The 17,494-nt window shown below is 53.2% G+C and overlaps 1 pseudogene; it reads right to left on the bottom strand.

Annotated features, from left to right (window-relative positions):
* Nucleotides 1-8,565: 8,565 nt before the first annotated feature.
* Nucleotides 8,566-10,599, bottom strand: LOC123070921 (peroxidase 2-like; annotated as a pseudogene).
* Nucleotides 10,600-17,494: the final 6,895 nt, after the last annotated feature.

The raw sequence follows: 17,494 nt of genomic DNA, 5'->3' as shown, positions 1-17,494 counted from the left end.
AGCCAACAGCCGCCTTGACCTTCAAATTCATTCATCGCGCCATAATGTGGCAATGTTGAGACTCCATGATAGCATCCACGGGATAGCTGGCAGGAGTCGTCAAGACATGCTCCGGCTGAAGCAGCTCGGTGGAAGCCACGCTGCTTCTTCGATGAGATGGCGGGGTAGCTTCGGGGGAAGCTTCGGCATGTCGTTTGCTGCGATCTGCTGCTTCTCGTTCCCCTAGCCCCATTACCCTTTCGTGCAGCGCCTGCAGTTGGCCCTGCTCCAGATTCTTCCTCCTCTCGTGGGTTTTGTAACCCCTTGTGTCCGGAAAACCAACCTTCCACAGAATGGAGCCTGGCATGCCTCGTGTCCGTCCAGGGTGCTCAGGATTCCCGAGGGCCATTGTGAGCTCGTCCTTCTTCCTGTCTGGTACGAATGTCCCTTTCTGCGCTGCATTGATATAGTGTCGAAGGTTCTTGACTGGTATTCCCAGTTGCTCGTCCGTCCAATGGCACATCCCTGATACAGGGTCCAAGGTTCCGCCAGCCCCGAAGAACCAAGTCCGGCAACGGTCTGGCCATCTCATTGTCTCTGGTTTGATCCCTTTTTCAAGCAGATCATTCTCCTCCTTGGACCACTTAGGCCGGGCTTTGAGGTAGCCACCTGACCCCGTGCGATGGTGAAGCTTCTTCTTCGCAGCATTTTGCTTGTTCGTCGTCGACATCTTCTTACTCTTTTCCGATGTCTTATGGGACACAAATGCGGGCCAGTGATCTTTGATCTTCTCATATTTGCTGATGAATTCTGGTGTCTTTTTTTTCGACAAAACGGTTCAACTCTTTCCTCCACCTCCTGAATAGGGTCGCCATCTTCTTAAGAGCACAAGACTTGATTAATTGCTCTTTAACTGGCTTCTCCGGATCCTCCTCTGGCGGTAGGGTGAAATTTGCCTTCAGCTGAGTCCAAAGATCTTCTTTCTGCATATCATTGACATAAGACACCTCAGGGTTGTCCTTAGGCTTATACCATTGCTGGATGCTGGTCGGGATCTTGTCCCTAACAAGAACCCCGCACTGAGCAGAAAATGCGTTCTTTGTCCGGATGGGTTCAATCGGTTCACCGTCGGGCGCGATTTCTATGATCTCAAACCTTTCATCCGAGCTCAACTTTTTCTTCGGGCCTCGTCTCCTTACCGAAGTTGTGCTCGATCCAGAGGGCTAGAAATTAAAAGGAAGAAAGACGAGAGTAATTAATATGTGTACATATACCAAAACAATGAATGCATCAATTAACTAGTCAGCACGGGCTTAACTAATATATATATACCTAGCCAGACTCGGTTTGGTCACCGGAGCAGTCAACACGGTCTCCTTCTTGTACCTCCATTGGGTCATCATCGAAGCCATCATGAGCATAGCCCTCTTCTTGTACCGGCATTAATGGGCCGGAGCCATCATGAACATAGCCCTCTTCTTCACCTAGTCCTTCCTGACCAACGACGTCGTTGAAAAATGACGCAATGACACCAGTTCCTTCTGCGATTATCTCCCCCAACATCGCTTATGTTGCTTCGTCTCGGTAGTGCTCCATAGTTTCTGCAAATATTTACAACATGTCAATTATTAGTCAAACATGGTACAGATGGATATATATTAGTGGCAAACGTAGAACTAGCTAGCTAATCACAATAAGGAATCATGTTAGTGGCCTCGACGCTGCTTCTCTAGGGTTTGGGATCGCCTCGACACAATACTTCAAGGGTTTGGGGTGGCCTCGACGACAACGCTCTTTTAACTTGGTAAATTTGGGTGGCCTCGAGAGTTTTGGTCAAGCGAGAGGGCTGAGGGGGGTGCTGCCGTTGTATAGGTTATCACGGTCGAGAGGGGGTATATATATCGACCGCCTCTCATGTCGAAGTTATCTCGAGGGGGCGGCGAGGGCGAAGGCGAGCAGCCTGACGGCGACAGACCCGATAAAACATAAGAAAACGAAAAAGAAATAAAAAGAGGAGAAGAAGAAAGGAATAGAGGAGAAGATCGAAGAAAAAAAGAAAAAAAAAAGAGGAGAAGAAGAAAGGAATAGAGGAGAAGAAGGAAAAATAGAAAAAATTTCTATTTTTTCTTCTTCTCCTCTATTTCTTCCTTCTTCTCCTCTTCTTTTTCTTCTTTTTTCTTCTTCTTATTTATTTCTCCTCTTCTTTTCCTCTCCTCTTCTTCTCCTTTCTTCCTCTTCTTATTTTCCTTTTTCCTCTCATTCTTTTTCTTCTTCTTCTTCCTTCTTCCTTCTTCCTCTTTTCTTCCTTTTCCTTATTTTACTTTTTCCTCTACACTAACCTTATTAAAATGCACTAACCTAAAATCGATATCTACTAACAACCTAAATAAAAAATTAATACATATATGAAAAAACATATATAAACAAAAAAATGCTATGAACATTATATGCATACATACATAGCCACATCCATTCATCATATAGCTACCACATACATATATACATTAATTATATATATGAAAAAATGCAATGAACAAAAAAATACACATGTATGTATGAAAAAAAGCACTGAACACAGAGCCTCAACGGTGGCGGCTCACAACGGGGGCGGCCGGCGAGGGCGACGGCGGCGGCGGCGCGGGCGTCGGCGACGACCACGGCGGGCCAGGGCAGGGGCGTGGCCGGCGAGGGCGACGGCGGCAGCGGCGAGGGCGTCGGGGACGACCACGGCGGGCCGGGGCAGGGGGCCTGAAGCCTGGCCCAAGGTAGGGTTTCTAGTCGTATTCAGGCTGTGGGGGCCCAGTAGGAGGCATTTTTTTGTTTTTTTGTTTTCTTTCTTGCTTTATTTATTTTATTTTGTTTCTACTTACAACAAAATACTTATTGTTGCTATTTTTAATTATTTTCCAGTTTTTTTGTTTTGTTTTCTGCATTATTTATTTTCTTTTGTTTTTTGCTTTATTTTTTAATTCTTTTTGCTTTTAGTTTTAGAAAAATTATAAACTTTCTATTAGTGCCATTAGTTTTCAAATTTGAAAACACCTTTTTTGTTTTTTTATTTTCTTTCTTGCTTTATTTATTTTATTTTGTTTCTACTTACAACAAAATACTTATTGTTGCTATTTTTAATTGTTTTTTTGTTTTGTTTTCTGTATTATTTATTTTCTTTTGTTTTTTGCTTTATTTTTATGACATTAGTTTTCAAATTTGAAAACACTTTTTTTGTTTTTTTGTTTTCTTTCTTGCTTTATTTATTTTATTTTGGTTCTACTTACAACAAAATACTTATTGTTGCTATTTTTAATTATTACGAGGGCCGAACCATAAGACATTAAAGCATTTCAAATGAACTACAAAAAAGTTGAAAGTTGGCATGGTATCATAAATTCACCCACATAGGATGTGCATGTACAAAACGGACAATGGTATCATACTCGTGTGTTACAAAGTTGGCATGGTATCATCATAATAGTTGCGGGAGAAAGTCTTCACTTTTTCTTTGCTTGTGTCATTTGCTTATTGCGCCGTAACCATGGATAATCTTCATCGCTTATCAGGATGCTGGGGTCAGCCTTGACTTTGAAGGGAGGAATTTCATGAAACTTTTCATAATCTTCAGACATCTATGTCTTGCACTCCACTCCCACGATGTCCCTTTTTCCTGAAAGAACAATGTGGGGCTTTGGCTCATCGTATGATGTATTCGCTTCCTTATCTTTTCTTTTTCTCGGTCTGGTAGACATGTCCTTCACATAGATAACATGTGCCACATCATTGGCTAGGACGAACGGTTCGTCAGTGTACCCAAGATTTTTTAGATCCACTGTTGTCATTCCGTACTATGGGTCTACCTGTACCCCGCCTCCTGACAGATTGACCCATTTGCACTTAAACAAAGGGACCTTAAAATCATGTCCGTAGTCAAGTTCCCATATGTCCACTATGTAACCATAATATGCGTCCTTTCCCCTCTCGGTTGTTGCATCAAAGCGGACACCGCTGTTTTGGTTGGTGCTCTTTTGATCTTGGTCAATCGTGTAAAATGTATTCCCATTTATCTCGTATCCTTTCCAAATCGTAACAGTCGAAGATGGTCCCCTGGATAACAAGTACAGCTCATCACAAACAGTGTTGTCACCTTTGAGACGTGCCTCCAACCAACTGCTGAAAGTCCTGATGTGTTCACATGTAATCCAGTCGTCGCACTGCTCCGGGTGTTTGGAGTGCAGACTGTTCTTGTGTTCATCGACATACGGGGTCACCAAGGTAGAGTTCTGTAGAACTGTGTAGCGTGCTTGAGACCAAGAATATCCGTCCCTACATATTATTGAGTCCCTTCCAAGTGTGCCTTTTCCAGTCAGTCTTCCCTCATACCGCGATTGAGGGAGACCTATCTTCTTAAGGCCAGGAATGAAGTCAACACAAAACCTGATGACATCCTCTGTTTGATGGCCCATGGAGATGCTTCCTTCTGGCCTAGCGCGGTTACGGACATATTTCTTTAGGACTCCCATGAACCTCTCAAAGGGGTACATATTGTGTAGAAATACGGGGCCCAAAATGACAATCTCGTCAACTAGAGGAACTAGGACGTGCGTCATGATATTGAAGAAGGATGGTGGGAACACCAGCTCGAAACTGACAAGACATTGCACCACATCACTCCTTAGCCTTGGTATGATTTCTGGATCTATCACCTTCTGAGAGATTGCATTGAGGAATGCAGATAGCTTCACAATGGCTAATCGGACGTTTTCCAGTAGAAGCCCCCTCAATGCAACCGGAAGCAGTTGCGTCATAATCACGTGGCAGTCATGAGACTTTAGGTTCTGAAACTTTTTCTCTGACATATTTATTATTCCTTTTATATTCGACGAGAAGCCAGTCGGGACCTTCATACTAAGCAGGCATTCAAAAAAGATTTCCTTCTCTTCTTTGGTAAGAGCATAGCTGGCAGGACCTTCATACTTCTTTGGAGGCATGCCATCTTTTTCGTGCAAACGTTGTAGGTCCTCCCGTGCCTCAGCTGTATTTTTTGTCTTCCCATACACTCCCAAGAAGCCTAGCAGGTTCACGCAAAGGTTCTTCATCACGTGCATCACGTCGATCGAAGAGCGGACCTCTAGGTCTTTCCAGTAGGGCAGGTCCCAAAATATAGATTTCTTCTTCCACATAGGTGCGTTTCCCCCAGCGTCACTCGGAACAGCTAGTCCGCCGGGACCCTTTCCAAAGATTACGTGTAAATCATTGACCATAGCAAGTACGTGATCACCGGTACGCATGGCGGGCTTCCTCCGGTGATCTGCCTTGCCTTTGCAATGCTTGCCTTTCTTTCGACATTGATGGTTGGTCGGAAGAAATCGACGATGGCCCAGGTACACATTCTTCCTGCAGCTTCCCGGGTATATACTATCGGTGTCAAGTAAACAATGCATGTGTGCATGGTATCCCTTGTTTGTCTGTCCTGAAAGGTTACTGAGAGCGGGCCAATCGTTGATGGTCACGAATAGCAACGCCTTTAGGTAAAATTCCTCCTGTTTGTGCTCATCCCACGTACGTACACCATTTCCATTCCACAGCTGTAAATTTCTTCAACTAATGGCCTTAGGTACATATCAATGTCGTTGTCGGGTTGCTTAGGGCCTTGGATGAGAACTGGCATCATAATGAACTTCCACTTCATGCGCATCCAAGGAGGAAGGTTATACATACATAGAGTCACGGGCCAGGTGCTGTGATTGTTGCTCTGCTCCCCGAAAGGATTAATGCCATCCACACTTAAAGCAAACCATATGTTCCTTGGGTCACTTGCAAACTCATCCCAGTACTTTCTCTCGATTTTTCTCCACTGCGACCCGTCAGCGGGTGCTCTCAACTTCCCGTCTTTCGTACGGTCCTCACTGTGCCATCGCATCAACTTGGCATGCTCTCCATTTCTGAACAGACGTTTCAACGATGGTATTATAGGAGCATACCACATCACCTTCGCAGGAACCCTCTTCCTGGGGGGCTCGCCGTCAACATCACCAGGGTCATCTCGTCTGATCTTATATCGTAATGCACCACATACCGGGCATGCGTTCAGATCCTTGTACACACCGCGGTAGAGGATGCAGTCATTAGGGCATGCATGTATCTTCTGCACCTCCAATCCTAGAGGGCATACGACCTTCTTTGCTGCGTATGTACTATCGGGCAATTCGTTATCCTTTGGAAGCTTCTTCTTCAATATTTTCAGTAGCTTCTCAAATCCTTTGTCAGGCACAGCATTCTCTGCCTTCCACTGCAGAAATTCCAGTATGGTACCGAGCTTTGTGTTGCCATCTTCGCAATTGGGGTACAACCCTTTTTTGTGGTCCTCTAACATGCGATCGAACTTCAGCTTCTCCTTTTGACTTTCGCATTGCGTCCTTGCATCGACAATGACCCGGCGAAGATCATCATCATCGGGCACATCGTCTGGTTCCTCTTGATCTTCAGCAGCTTCGCCTGTTACAGCATCATCGTGCACATCGTCTGGTTCCTCTTGATCTCCAGTAGCATCACCGTATTCAGGGGGCACATAGTTGTCATCGTACTTTTCTTCTTCGCCGTCTTCCATCATAACCCCTATTTCTCCGTGGCTCGTCCAAACATTATAGTGTGGCATGAAACCCTTGTAAAGAAGGTGGGTGTGAAGGATTTTCCGGTCAGAGTAAGACTTCGTATTCCCACATATAGGGAATGGACAACACATAAAACCATTCTGCTTGTTTGCCTCAGCCACTTTGAGAAACTCATGCACGCCCTTAATGTACTCGGAGGTGTGTCTTGAACCGTACATCCATTGCCGGTTCATCTGCGTGCATTATATATAATTAAGTGTGTCAAAAATCATTACAGAACATCATGAATAGATAATTAAGTGACCAAATTAATAGAAGTTCATCATCACATTAAAACCAAAGTACATACATAGTTCTCATCTAACAACATAAAGCTCTGCAGAGCATCTAAATTAATTAAACCATACATTGAAACTATGTAAAACATTTCAATGCAAAAACAAATGCGATCATAATCGCAACCAATGTAACAACTGATCCAACAACATAATGATACCAAGCCTCGGTATGAATGGCATATTTTCTAATCTTTCTAATCTGCTAGCGCATTGCATCCATCTTGATCTTGTGATCATCCACGACATCTGCAACATGCAACTCCAATATCATCTTCTCCTCCTTGATTTTTCTAATTTTTTCCTTCAAGAAATTGTTTTCTTCTTCAACTAAATTTAACCTCTCGACAGTAGGGTCGGTTGGAATTTCCGGTTCAACAACCTCCTAGATAAATAAAATCTATGTCATGTTGGTCGGCATAATTGTCATAAACAATAGATGAACCAATAGTTATGAAAAGATAATATATACCACATCCGAATCATAGACAGGACGAGGGCCGACGGGGCGGATACCAAAACCATCGCACTATATAAAATGCAATAATAAAAGTAAGAAAATTATACAAGTATCTATATAAACATACAAGTAAGATTTTTTTTCCTTTCAGAAAGAAGATAAGAACAAGAGGCTCACCACGGTGGTGCTGGCGACGAGATCGGCACGGGCGATCGACGGCGGTGAAGACGGGGATGGGACGTGACGGACCGCTAAACCTAGACAAATATTAAGGAAAATGGAGCTTGGAGGTCGACCTTGGAGAGGAGAAAGCTTAAGTAGTGTGGCTCGGGCATTCCATCGAACACCTCGCGTGCATAGGAGGTGAGCTAGAGCACCACAAAGCTCTCTCCTCGCCGGCCACGAAAAACAGAACAGTGAGTGTGCTCTGCTCGCGGGTGAGGGGTATATATAGGCAATTAATTGGTCCGGGTTCGTGGCTTGGACCGGGACTAAATGGAAGCCTTTGGTCCCTGTTCAGACCACCAACCGGGACCAATGATGGTGGGCCAGGACCAAGGCACATTCGTCCCGGTTCATCCCACCAACCGGGACCAAAAGGTCCAGACGAACCGAGACCAATGGCCCACGTGGCCCGGCCGGCCCCCGGGGCTCACGAACCGGGTCCAATGCCCCCATTGGTCCCGGTTCTGGATTGAACCGGGACTAATGGGCTGACCCGGCCTGGACCATTGCCCCCTTTTCTACTAGTGGCCTCGCCGATAACCACACAGGGAGGAAGGCCAACGGAGCCTTGGCAACCTCCAGTCCAAGGTAGGTGGACGGTTCGGGAAGCGGTGGAGCGGTCGTGCGTGACCATCATAGCATGTTTGTGGGAGGCTCTTGTCGTTTTGTTCCTAAGGTTGTTGACCCGGAACATGCAGAGCTGTTGGCGTGCAGGAGAGGGATCCAGCTTGCCATCGCGGTGGGTGCCCGGAAGATTGTGGTCGAGACAGACAACCGGGGTGTCATGCAGGCTTTGTCAAGTTTGGAACTGGCTAGATCCCGGTATGGCCCCCTCATCGAAAAGATCAAAGTGCTTCTCTCCTCACATGATGAATTTACTGTGGTTTGAGCTAATCGAACCGCAAATTCTGCGACAGATAAACTAGCTAGAAATGGCTGCCTGAATAATTCATGGAAGACATGGTTCGATATTCCACCGGATTATATTTGTGAAATTGTCGTAGCTGAGGCCACTTAGATAATAAAAGGCAGCAAGGTTGAATCGCAAAACACACACACACACCGAGTTTTAGTGTGAGAAAACCAACAATGACAGTAGCTAGACGAAGTTACATCTCGTCCATCAGGCGATCCCGCCATGGAGCCGGCCAGCCACCCCGCATTACTACTCGCCAACTTTAGTTGTTGACTCTTGAGCATACTTTCCTGATCTCTGCGCCTTGGTCGGCTCTGTTCTTGATCCCGATTTTCCCCATATTCTCCATGGCTCTTTCAAACTTCCTCTCCCACGCTCCTGCCCTGTTTGCGTTTTCTCTCACCTGCGTCATCATTTCCGTCGAGTTGAGCACGGCGTCCGAGGTGAACAACACTTTCCTGTCGATCACGTTCTGGTACTACTGCTTATCCAGGACATAGGGGGTCACATCGTCTTGGTTCACATTGGTGTCGTCGTTGCCGTTGCACTGGTCCTGAGCTTGGCGGCAAATGTCGGGTCCATTTCAGAGAAGCGGCTGGAGAAGAACATGCAGCGGGCACGGCCGATTGTGTGCGCGCCGGAGAGCGTGACCATCTCGTCTGAGGTGAGCCCCTTGGCCACGAAACTCGCCTGGAGCTCCGTGACATTGGAGAAGGGCCCGGGCAGCTGGTCGGTCTTGTTGGCGAAGGACTCGCGCCCGTCGTAGCAGCCACCCGGCATCCGGATGTTGATCCTGCGGTTGCTGAGGAAGTAGGACGCGTCGCGGGCGGCGAAGGCGACAATGTTGGCGTACGAGACCTTGCCGGGGCAGGCGGCCTCGATCGCCGCCTTGGCCGCGTCGATCACCTCGAACCTTCGCAGGCTGTTCTTGTTCGGAAGGCCTTCCCTCTCCGTGTCGCTGTTATTGGAGTTGGTCGTTGTGAGGAGGACGGAAGCATCACACCCCTGAATATAACATTATGACATAAAGACCTCGTAAAGAACATGTTGATCTACTTGAACGGCAATGCAGTTAGCTAATAAGCTAGAATAATCAACGAGCTGTGCTCGTACCCGAACGAAGCAGTCATGGAAGAAGAGACGGATGAGCCCCGCACCAATGCCAGGGTACGCGGCCACGGCGTCCCTCACGGCACCCCTCACAATCCCTTCCGCTCTGGGGCAGTACAACCTCGACCACCTGTTGTCGTAGTAGCCGTGGCCAAGCCCTAACCCCGAGAACAGAGCCACGGGTTGTAGGCACGGTTTTGGATTTCGTTTTGGAGATTTTACCGGGCCAGGGCGAAATGGGCGAAATTCGTCTTTTCGGATTTTTTTCGGAAAGTTTCGGACGAAAATTACAAACTAAATTTCAAAATTTGAACAAAATTTGACCATAACTTCAAAATAAACCTGAACAACATATCTTTATTTGTCCAGTATTAGCCATACAACAAAATCTAGTACTGGAATCTATGCATGAACCTCATATGGCCAGGCTCCATTGCTGTCGTCGACATGGTTGCCCCGTGCACACGGCAAACCACGGCCAGGACCTTCACCCTCCATGAATGGGAAAGAGAAGAACACTGGGCGGAGGAGTTCTTGAGGAGGAGGAGGCTGGGAGGATGTAGAGCGCTCGAGGAGGAGGAGGTTGGGCGGAGGCGGCGCTGCCTCGCCTCCATGGGTCGGCTGCAGCCGCCGCACATGAGTGGAGATGGGGAAAACGAAATTTAGGGTTAGGGAAGGCTCGCTGGCAGTTTATACGCTACTGGGAGACGTCTGTGGGCTATATTGGACCTTGGGCTGGGCTGAAACATCATAAATGGGCGAATTTTTTGACCGGTTTGCCCAATTACCGGGCCCAAACGGGATGGACGAATTTCGGACGGACTTCGTTTTCTTCGGACGAAATCCAAAACTCTGGTTGTAGGTGGGTAGCCTCAGCCAGCCGTTGAAGCACATGATGGCGCCCTTGCACGCCGCCGGCCCGGCGAGGAACGCGGCCAAGACGACGAGCGCTGCGAGCTTAGTCGCCATCTTCCTTTCGCACTAGCCACTAGAGAGATGAAGACCGTTTCGTGTCGTGTGTTGTTTGCTCTGGCTGGTTTACGGATGACATATTTATAGGGTCGTCCCGGACCAACGACGACGAAGGCATGCAATAGGCACGGCCGCGTTTCGTGGGCTGTTAGCTAATCTAGATGTTGGTTTTTAGGGTTTTAGTCTAGTTTTATTTTCTGTCAAAATAAACAGACTGCATGAGCCGCAACATGTGCGTGCGATGCAAGTAGCTAGCTTGGGCGGGCTGGACGTGGTCACCGCGGACCGGCAGCCTCGCAGGTGGACTAGGAGGCACGATCAGCGCTCGTGGGATGGCGTGAGCACGGCGGGTCGTGGCGCATAGATAGGATCTCCACCTGCTTCTCCTTTGTAACGAATAAATAGCGAGAAAGAAAACGGGAAAAGTCGCAAGTTTTGCAGGCGACGCAAAAACCCTTGTCTCCTTTGTGATCGTGAGCTGCGAGAGTCTAGTTTGCTAACCAATGGTATTCAGAGCCTCGTTTAGCGATCCCGGCGAGCATGTTCGATCACGGAGAACAGCCGGACGCGGCTGCGGCGGCGGCCGCCGCGGCCCTCAACGCAGGCGGGGGCGGGCTGGTGCGCTCGGCGACTCCACCACGGGAGCGCAGCCGCGGGCGAAGCCGCGTTAGGCGGGAACAGCAGGTGGTGATCCACCAGGCGGCGGCCTCAGAGCGCGCGCTTTTCGTGCCGAGCGCCGGCACCACGTTCCCGACCCTCACCTCGACCAACTCTATCGAGTGGTCACTGGTGATGAAGGTCCACCTGGAGTCCTGGGGGCTCTGGGACGCGATCGAAGGCAACGCGCAACACGTGCGCGACGACAAGTCGGCTCTCGGCGTCCTCCTCCGAGCCGTTCCTCCGGAGATGATCGGCGTCCTCGTCGTCAAGGAAACGACCAAGGCGGCCTGGGACACCATCAAGGTCATGCGGATGGGGGTGCACCGTGTGCGGGAGGCCACCGCGCAGCGACTCCGTGCGGAGTTCGAGCAGATCGCCTTCCACGACGGCGAGACCCTCGACGCCTTCGGGATGCAGATCACCAGCCTTGTCAACCAGCTGCGCACCCTTGGCGACAACGTCAAGGAGGTACGTGTCGTTCAGAAGCTACTACATGTGCCCCCCCCCCCCGTTACTCGCAGATCGCAGTGGCGATCGAAAGCCTTCTCGACCTGAGAACGATCTCGGTTGAGGAGCTGATCGGCCGGCTGAGGACCGCCGAGGAGCGCTGTGTCGCGCCCGCGCCGAGCCAAGGCGGCGGGCAGCTGTATCTCACTGAGCAGCAGTTGGAGGCACGCAAGCAGGCACGCGAGAGCGGCCAGGGCGCCGGCGGCAGCGGCAACGGAGGCGGGCAGAACAACCGCCGCGGGAAGAACCAGGGGCGGAGGAACGACGCCCGCCCACCTCAGAACGCCGGCGGCTCTGGAGGCTCTGGCGGTACTGGCGGCTTCGGCGGTCGCGGCGGCGGCCGCGACATGAGCAAAGTGAAGTGCTACAACTGCAACAAGCCGGGGCACTTCTCGCGGGACTGCACCGAGCCCCGGCGTGAGCGTAAGGAGCGGGCACATCTGACGAAGGGCGGGACCGAGGAGTCCACGCTCCTCCTGGCGAGCCTGCACGCGCTCACCGTGGCCACGACGACATGCACGGAGCTCGTCCTGCTCAACGAAGAGCGCTCCCAGGCTCGCCCCGCGCCGGATGGTGGAGGATGCGACACCTCCTATTTCCTGGACACCGGGGCCATCAACCATATGTCCGGGCGGCGGGAAATCTTCTCCGAGCTGGACTGTGGCGTGCGCGGCTCCGTCAAACTTGGCGATGGTTCAGCGCTGCAGATCGAGGGGAGAGGAACCATCCTTTTCTAGTGCCTCAACAGTGAGCATCTGGTTCTGTCAGAAGTGTATTACATTCCCAGCTTGTGCAGCAATATTGTCAGCATAGGCCAGCTGGATGAGAACGGCTATGAGGCGCACATCTCTCATGGTGTGCTGCAGCTGCGCGATCCGGGCGGGCGGCTACTCGCGTGAGTGCAGTGCAACCACGGGCACCTGTACGTGCTGCGCCTGAACCTGGCGCGTCCGGTGTGCCTCGCAGTGCACGCCGGCGAGGACGCGTGGCTGTGGCACGTGCGCTACGGCCACATTGGGTTCCAGGCGCTCCGATCACTCGCACGGAGGGGCATGGTGCATGGTCTGCCCCTCCTCAACGAGGTGGACCGCGTCTGCGAGGCATGCCTGGCGGGGAAGCACCATCGAGCTCCTTTACCTCGCCAAGCACTAAACTGCGCCGGGGAGGTGCTCGAGCTTGTGCACGCGGATTTGTGCGGGCCTATCTCCCTTGCTACACCGGGCTGGAAGCGATACTTCCTCCTACTCGTCGACGACAAGAGCCGTTCATGTGGCTGCAGGTGCTCACGACGAAGGATGAGGCGGAGACGGCGCTCCGTCAGTTCCAGGCAGCAGCAGAGCGCGAATCCGGCCACCGACTCAAGACCCTGCACACTGATCGTGGGTACGGTCACGATGTTCCACATGTTCTCGAGGGTACGGTCACGGCGCGGCGCCTCCGCGCCGGCAGGTGCTTTCGACGCGCCAATGGGCGGTGAGACGAATTCAACGCCCGTTAGCGTCGAGATCGGCGTTCCGTACGCCGGGGAGGCAGGTGAGGGCGTGCAGATCGCGCTCTGTAGCGTGGATGGCTCGGCATTGGGCGTGGGCACCGCGTCGTGTGCGCCCGGAGCATGCACCGGCTCCGCCCGGGCGCTGGTCGTAGATGCAGGCACCAGCTCAACGGTGAAGGTGTCCATGCCGGCGCTCTGTCCTTCTGCCACGGAGCTCCAGTCCCACGATGCGCTCTCGTCGAACACAACATCGCGCGAGACATGAGCACGCCCGGAGGGCGGGTAATAGACACGGTAAGCCGCTGATCCAGGCTCATACCCGGGAAACACCATGGGCACGCTACGATCGTCCAGCTTCTTCACGTTCGGGCGTGTCACCTTCACATGAGCGATGCACCGAAAGTGCTGGACGCTTGGCCGGCTCCCACACCATGTCTGGTACGGGGTCATGCCGGTCACGCTCTTGGTTGTCGCCCTGTTGAGCAGGTGCACCGCAGTCGTCATGGCCTCGCCCCAGAAGCGAGCCGGAACACCCTTGGCCTTGAGCAAGCTCCTCACCATGCCGATGACCGTTTGGTTACGGCGCTCGACCACGCCGTTCTGCTGCAGCGAGTATGGGGCAGTGAGCTGACGGTGCACTCCCAACTCCGTGAAGAACTCCCCAAGGCTGGTGGAGTTGAATTCACCGCCACGATCAGTGTGCAGGGTCTTGAGTCGGTGGCCGGATTCGCGCTCTGCTGCTGCCTGGAACTGACGGAGCGTCGTCTCCGCCTCGTCCTTCGTCGTGAGCAGCCGCAGCCACATGAAGCGGCTCTTGCCATCGACGAGCACGAGGAAGTACCGCTTCCCGCCCGATGTAGCAGGGGAGATATGCCCGCACAAATCCGCGTGCACAAGCTCAAGCACCTTCCTGGCGCGGTTCAGTGCTTGGCGAGGAAAAGGAGCTCGACGGTGCTTCCCCATCAGGCATGCCTCACAGACGCGGTCCACCTCGTTGAGGAGGGGCAGACCATGCACCATGCCCCTCCGTGCGAGTGATCGGAGCGCCTGGAACCCAATGTGGCCGTAGCGCGCGTGCCACAGCCATGCGTCCTCGCCGGCGTGCACTGCGAGGCACACCAGACGCGCCAGGTTCAGGCGCAGCACATACAGGCGCCCGTGGTTGCGCTGCACTCGCGCGAGTAGCCGCCCGCCCGGATCACGCAACTGCAGCACACCATGAGAGATGTGCGCCTTGTAGCCGTTCTCATCCAGCTGGCCTACGCTGACAATATTGTTGCACAAGCTGGGAATGTAATACACTTCTGACAGAACCAGATGCTCACCGTTGACGCACTGGAAAAGGATGGTTCCTCTCCCCTCGATCGGCAGCACTGAACCATCACCAAGTTTGACGGAGACGCGCACGCCGCAGTCCAGCTCGGAGAAGATTTCCCGCCGCCCGGACATATGGTTGCTAGCCCCGGTGTAAAGGAACCAGGAGGTGTCGCATCCTCCACCGTCAGGCGCGGGGCGAGCCTGGGAGCGCTCTTCGTTGAGCAGGACGAGCTCCGTGCCCGTCGTCGTGGCCGCGGTGAGCACGTGCAGGCTCGCCAGGAGGAGCGTGAACTCCTCGGTCCCGCCCTTCGTCAGATGTGCCTGCTCCTTGCGCTCACACCGGGGCTCGGTGCAGTCCCGCGAGAAGTGCCCCGGCTTGTTGCAGTTGTAGCACTTCACTTTGCTCATGTCGCGGCCGCCGCCGCGACCGCCGGAGCCGCCAGCACCGCCAGAGCCTCCAGAGCCGCCGGCGTTCTGAGGTGGGCGGGCGTCGTTCCTCCGCCCCTGGTTCTTCCCGTGGCGGTTGTTTTGCCCGCCTCCGTTGCCGCTGCCGCCGGAGCCCTGGCCGCTCTCGCACGCCTGCTTGCATGCCTCCCACTGCTGCTCAGTGAGATATAGCTGCCCGCCGCCTTGGCTCGGCGCGGGTGCTATGCAGCGCTCCTCGGCGGTCCTCAGCCGGCCGATCAGCTCCTCAACCAAGATCGTTCTCAGGTCGAGAAGGGTTTCTATCGCCACCGCGATCTGCGAGTAACGGGGGGAACCACACGCAGTAGCTTCTGAACGACACGTACCTCCTCGACGTTGTCGCCAAGGGTGCGCAGCTGGTTGATGAGGCTGGTGATCCGCATCTCGAAGGCGTCGAGGGTCTCGCCGTTGTGGAAGGCGATCTGCTCGAACTCCGCACAGAGTCGCTGCGCGGTGGCCTCCCGCACACGGTGCACCCCCATCCGCATGACCTTGATGGTGTCCCAGGCCGCCTTGGCCGTTTCCTTGACGACGAGGACGCCGAGCATCTCCAGCGGAATGGCTCGGAGGAGGACGCAGAGCGCCGACTTGTCATCGCACACGTGTTGCGCGTTGCCTTCGATCGCGTCCCAGAGCCCCCAGGACTCCAGGTGGACCTTCATCACCAGCGACCACTCGATATAGTTGGTCGAGGTGAGGGTCGGGAAAGTGGTGCCGGCGCTCGGCACGAACGGCGCGCGCTCCGAGGCCGCCACCTGGTGGATCACCACCTGCCGTTCCCGCCTCACGCGGCTTCGCCCGCGGCTGCGCTCCCGTGGTGGAGTCGCCAAGCGCGCCAGCCCGCCCCCACCTGCGTTGAGGGCCGCGGCGGCCGCCACCATAGCCGCGTCCGGCTGTTCTTTGTGATCGGACATGCTCGCCGGGATCGCTAAACGAGGCTCTGAATACCACTTGTTAGCAAACTAGACTCTCGCGGCTCACGATCACATAGGAGACAAGGGTTTTTGCGTCGCGTGCAAAACTTGCGACTTTTCCCGTTTTCTTTCTCGCTATTTATTCGTTACAAAGAAGGAGAAGCAGGTGGAGATCCTATCTATGCTCCACGACCCGCCTTGCTCGCGCCATCCCACGAGCGATGATCGTGCCTCCTAGTCCACCTGCGAGGCTGCCGGTCCGCGGTGACCACATCCAGCCCGCCCAAGCTAGCTACTTGCATCGCACGCACATGTTGCTGCTCATGCAGTCCATTTATTTTGACAGAAAATAAAACTAGACTAAAACCCTAAAAACCAACATCTAGATTAGCTAACAAATTCAAGGGTGTTCCGGCTCGCTTCTGGGGCGAGGCCGTGATGACTGCGGTGCACCTGCTCAACAGGGTGACAACCAAGAGCATGACCGGCATGACCCCATACCAGGCGTGGTGTGGGAGCCGGCCAAGCGTCTAGCACTTCCGTACCTTTGGGTGCGTCGCTCATGTGAAGGTGACACGCCCGAACGTGAAGAAGCTGGATGATGGCAGCGTGCCCATGGTGTTTCTCGGGTACGAGCCTGGATCAGCGGCTTACAGTGTCTATCACCCGCCCTCCGGGCGTGCTCATGTCTCGCGCGACATTGTGTTCGACGAGAGCGCATCGTGGGACTGGAGCTCCGTGGCAGAAGGACAGAGCACTGGCATGGACACCTTCACCGTCGAGCTGGTGCCTGCATCTACGACCAGCGCCCAGGCGGAGCCGGTGCACGCTCCGGGTGCACAAGACGCGGTGCCCACGCCCAATGCCGAGCCATCCACGCTACAGAGCGTGATTTGCACACACTCACCTGCCTCCCCGACATACGGAATGCCGATCTCGACACCAACAGGCGTTGAATTCGTCTCACCGCCCACTGGTGCGTCAGAAGCACCTGCCGGCGTGGAGGCGCTGCGCCGGTACCGCACCCTCGAGAACGTGTGGGACACGACAGAGGAGGTGGAGGCTGTCTACAGCGACAACGACCTGTGTCTTCTCGCGGGCGAGGAGCCGGCCTCGTTCACTGAGGCGGAGAGGGAGCAGGGATGGCACGCAGCGATGGACGAAGAAATGTAGAGCATAATCGCCAACAACACTTGGGAGCTAAGCGAGCTCCCACCCGGTCACCGTCCGATCGGCCTAAAATGGGTCTACAAACTGAAGAAGGATGCTCGTGGTGCCGTGGTAAAGCACAAGGCGTGCTTGGTGGCAAAAGGCTACGTCCAGCGGCAGGGCATCGACTTTGAGGAAGTTTTCGCTCCAGTCGCGAGAATGGACTCGGTGCGCGTGCTCGTCGCACTCGCGGCGCACCACGGCTGGCAGGTTCATCATATGGATGTCAAGTCCGCATTCCTGAACGGGGACCTGCTCGAGGAAGTCTACGTGCAGCAGCCGCCTGGGTACGCTGTGGCCGGCCAGGAGGACAAAGTGTTGCGCCTCC

Source organism: Triticum aestivum, chromosome 3B, assembly GCF_018294505.1.
Source record: "Triticum aestivum cultivar Chinese Spring chromosome 3B, IWGSC CS RefSeq v2.1, whole genome shotgun sequence".
Taxonomy (NCBI): Eukaryota; Viridiplantae; Streptophyta; class Magnoliopsida; order Poales; family Poaceae; genus Triticum; species Triticum aestivum.
Note: the sequence above shows the minus strand (reverse complement) of the source record. Positions and strands in the feature narration are given on the sequence as shown.